Below are 5,273 nucleotides of genomic sequence, written 5' to 3'. Positions count from 1 at the left end.
GATAAAGCTTCAACTGTTAAAGCATCAACGGATGTCACTAAAGCATCAACGGATAAAGCCATCAACGGATGAAAGCTTCAACGGATGCTCAGTTCCATAGTAGTTGATAGTGACAATTCATAAGCTGACAGAGGCACATGGGTTGACAGAGACAATTGGAATGTGGTAGCCTCTTGGAGGAATCAAGAAAAAGCAGCATTTCCATTCTGGTGCAAACAAGGAAGTATTCAAAGATTCACAGATTATCTTAGATTGCATTGGACGGAGAAATGAAGAAGAAACGTGTGAAGAACTATTTTATTATTGTATTTTATCTTTGTCTTCACTTATAAACTTGGTGATATATAAACCAAGTTGCAGCTAGTAATTAGATGTGAATTTTCTAGAGCTATTTAGAAAAATATAGAGAGAAAATCATCTAGTTTGTACTAGGAAGCAGTTGTGAACAATTCTTTGTATCACAGATTTTCTAAAATACACATCTTTGGTGGAACAATAAATCCACCACAAAAGTTTTTAAAGCCTTTGTGTTCTTTACATTTGTGTCTTGAATATACATCTGTCTGCACCTGCTCAAAGCAATTCACACACATCTGTTCATCATACACTTAGCTTTTGAAACTGCTCAAAACTTGAAAAAGTTTTGAGATTTACATTCAACCCCCTTTTGTAAATCTCATTGTTAGTTCCTTGGGAATAACAATTGGTATCAGAGCAAGCTCTTGACATACAAAGAGTTTAAAGATCTATCCTACTAACATCATGAGTAAGAAGGATATTGGAGTGAAGATTCCAATCCTGGAAAGAGATAATTATCATCACTGGAAAGTGAAGATGCATCTACATCTTCTCTCTCAAGATGAAAGCTATATAAACTGCTTTGAGAATGGTCCTCACATCCCTCACAAAGTGGCCACAGCTACCACTGCCACATTTGCTGTTGGACAGTCTATTCCCAAGCCAAAAGCAGAATGGACTGATGAAGATATTGAAGAGGTTCACAAGGACAAGAAGGCCATGAACATTATGTTTAATGGCCTAGACAAAGATATGTTTGATAATGTCATTAACAGTCAAACTGCTAAGGAAATTTGGGATACTGTACAACTTATCTGTGAAGGTACTGAACAAGTTAGAGAAAATAAAATGCAGCTTCTCATTCAACAATATGAATATTTTCATTCTGAAGTAGGAGAGTCATTGAATGATAACTTCAATAGATTTCAGAAACTGTTGAATGGATTGAAGCTGTATGGCAGAGTGTACCAAGTCAAGGATTCCAACTTAAAATTTATGAGGTCCCTACAAACGAATGGAAGCCTATGACTGTTTCACTAAGGAATTCTCAAGATTATAAGGACTTCACACTTGAAAGATTATATGGAATTTTGAAGACCTATGAACTTGAGATGGAGCAAGATGAGTTGTTGGAGAAGGGAAAGAGAAAAGGTGGATCAGTTGCACTTGTAGCTGAAAATGAGAGAACTGGAGCCAGGAATGAAGAAAAGACAATGCCAAGTCTCAAAATGGGCACAAGAAAATCAGAATCAAGCAAGGGAAAGGAGTAAGCAGCTGAGGTTGAAGACAATTCTAGTCAAGATGACTCTGATGATGTTGCTGAACATTTGGCTTTTCTGTCCAGAAGGTTTGCAAAGATGAAATTCAAGAAAAACACTAGAGCCACTAAGCCAAAAAAGAACATGGTGGACAAGTCTAAGTTCAAGTGTTATAACTGTGGCACAAGTGGACACTTTGCAAGTGAGTGTAGAAAACCAACTTCTGAAAAGAAGAAATTTGAGCAAGTGGATTACAAAAAGAAATATTTCGAATTGCTCAAACAATAGGAAAGGGATTTTCTGACTCAGGAAAATGACTGGGCAGCTGATGGAGCCAATGAAGATGATGATATGGAATATGTCAACTTAGCCCTGATGGCTAATTCTGATGAAAATGAAACTAGTTCATCAAGCAACCAGGTAATCACTACTGACCTCTCTCAGCTTTCTAAAAATGAATGCAATGAAGCTATAAATGATATGTCCAATGAATTATATCATTTACGTGTTTCCCTTAAATCACTGGCTAAAGAGAACATGAGAATTAAAGAGAATAATCTGTTTTTAAGTGATAGGAATGTTGTGTTAGAGGGTAAGGTAATTGAGCTTGAAAAGATTAAAATCAAATGCTTATATGTTGAGAGTGAACTAGAAGAGTCTGTTAAGGAAGTAGAAATTCTTTCTAAACAACTAGAACGTGAGCAAGAGGTAATCAAGGCCTGGAAAACATCTAGGGATGTTAGTGCTTAAATTGTCAAGGTTCAAGGAATTGAATCACTCTATGAGAATGCCTGGAAGAAAAACAAAAAAGGAAATGGAATTAATTGATGGACTGTCAACGGATGTGGAATCAACGGATGATGAGAGTCATCCGTTGAAGGAAGAAAAGGAGCATCCGTTGAAGGATGATCAGTTAAAACAGGCAAATGACTCTAAAAAGGATAATTTAAAAAATCTCAGTAAGAAGTTTGGTTCAACTTCCAAGAACTTTGTCAAAAAAGAAGCTAGCACATCCAAAGATGCCAGTAAGGTGAATATAGGACACATGACTTTAGATCAGTTGAAAAATAGGCTTAAGTTGGTTGAGGATGAAAAGGAAACTAAAAGAAAATCTAATAAAAATGGGAAGGTAGGGATTAACAAACACAACAACTACACACCTGATAAGTATGCTCCTAGAAAAAGTTGTGTGCATTGTAGTAGTGTTAATCATCTATCTGCTAACTAAAAATCTGTTAAAAATGCTCCCATGCCTTTAACTCCTTCCATGCATAACATGTCTATGTCACCACTGTATGCTATGTCTGTTATGTCTCAACAGAATCCATATGCACATTTTGAAAACATGCCATAAGTTAATAATCCTTATTTTGCTGCATTTAGTATGCCTCAAATGCCATACAACATGCCTATGTGGAATAACATGTTTGCACAATCTATGCCTTATCAAATTCAACCAAATGTGCTAAATGATTCTGTGACTAACCCTACACTTCAACCAACTACATTTGAGACCAAGGTTGACTCAAAGTTACCTAAGTCAAAAGGTGCAGGAAGTGTGAAGTCTAGGAAAAAGACTAACAAGGCTGGACCCAAGGAAACTTGGGTACCAAAATCAACTTGATTTGATTTTGTTGTGTGCAGGGAAAAAGAAGGAATCTATGGTACTTGGATAGTGGTTGTTCAAGGAACATGACAGAAGATTTCACCCTGCTCACAGAGTTCAAGGAGAGAGCTGGCCCTAGCATAACCTTTGGAGATGACAGTAAAGGGTTCACTATAGGATATGGCTTGATTTCAAAGGAAAATGTCATCATTGATGAATTGCATTAGTTGATGGTCTCAAACACAATCTATTGAGCATCAGTCAACTATGTGACAGAGGCTGTTTCCTTCAATTCTGAAGCCTGTGTTGTTACCAGTAAGAAGGACAACAAAGTGGTTCTAACTGGAGTTAGAAAAGGGAATGTGTACTTGGATGACTTCAACTCTACAGATGCAGAATCAATTACTTGTCTTTTCAGTAAAGCAAGTCAAGATGAAAGTTGGCTATGGCACAAGAAGCTGTCCCATTTGAATTTCAAGACAATGAATGATCTAGTCAAAAAGGACTTAGTTAGATGAATGCCTCTAGTGGAATTCTCAAGGGATGGACTGTGTGATGCTTGTTAGAAAGGAAAGCAAAAGAGAGCATCATTCAAGAAGAAGCTTGAATCAGCAATTGATGAACCATTACAACTGCTACACATGGATCTTTTTGGACCAGTCAATGTATTGTCAATTTTAAGGAAAAGATATTGCCTAGTGATTGTAGATGATTTCTCAAAGTTTTCATGGACCTATTTTGTTGGATCAAAGGATGAAGCTAGTGAAATCATTATCAATCATATCAAGCAAGTCAACAACCATCCAGATTTCAAAGTAAGGAATATCAGGAGTGACAATGGAACTGAGATCAGGAATTCTACCATGAGGTTTGTAATAACTCGAATTTTTGAGACCCTGTAAAATGTTTAATGAATAGTAACCCTGACAGACGGGAAAACTTTTGAGCCCACACTATATAGTGCATAAGAAAATGAGTTTTGGAATAGATATTACGACTATGCGTACCAAATAAGTGTATGTAAACGCTATTAGTTTTCGAAGAAAACGAACTTTGAAAAATGACCGTAATTAAGACTTATCAAGGACTACGGGAATCACAATATAATTACAAGATTAAAATCCTAAGGATTTATATTCAATTAGGATAAATAAAAATATAAGGAATAGAAACGAAAAGAATTACATTGCGAACCATTTACGAATAAGTATTGCGGAGAACGTTTAAGTAACCGAGCGAACGCGTAAACGATTAATTAAACGTAACGCACTAACTAAACCATGGTAAGGAAGTAACCACGGTTACTTCATCAAATAGTGAGCTAACCCTAGGATGACCAAGCTAGCTAGCAAATAGTGTGCTAAGGAGCTAACCTTGTAGTTTAGCTTGTAAGCTAGCAAGCTACAAAGATTTGTCCATGGATTTGGAGACAAGGAATAAACCTAAGCTATCCTAGGAAGAATAAAGATCAACTTGCAAAGATATCAAGTCACCTTCCAAGAAGCAACCTAGAAATCATCCAAGAGAAGCAACCAAGTGCTATAAATACCCCCCACCCCCATTTGCTCCCATTCGGCCATTTTGAAGAAAAAGAGGAAATTGCAATTCAAAACTCCAAGCTCTAGTTCTTGTAAAATCCCACAATTATTTCCGAAGCCTCCTAGCAACTAAACTAAGGTAAGAAAAATCTTTCATCTCTTTTTATCAAGGTTTGATGGGTGGAATAAATTCAAGAAACTCACTAGTGAATAGTGTGAATAGTAACCTCTCTTTGGTTTCTTGATTTTAATGGTTGTTTTAGGTTCCAAAAATCATACCAAGCGCTTCCAAGCCTCCACCATCCTCAAGAACACATCTCAATATTTTAAGAAAGGTAAAAATCTTTGGCCTAACTTTATTTAAGGTTCATGTTTAAGATCCATTTAGTGGGTGTTAGTAAACCTAGCTTACTAAGTGTTGTTTATGAAATCTTGATGATTAAGTTAAGTAGATTTAAGGTTGGTTGTTGTTGCCTCAAGAACATGATGTTCTTGAGAGGAGTTTGTATGTTGATGATGACATGATGATTGTTGGTGGTTGTGTTGATAGTTAAGGCATAAACGAAACCCCGA

This window comes from Apium graveolens, chromosome 1 (genome assembly GCF_009905375.1).
Source record: "Apium graveolens cultivar Ventura chromosome 1, ASM990537v1, whole genome shotgun sequence".
Classification (NCBI taxonomy): Eukaryota; Viridiplantae; Streptophyta; class Magnoliopsida; order Apiales; family Apiaceae; genus Apium; species Apium graveolens.
This window is presented reverse-complemented; position numbering follows the sequence as displayed.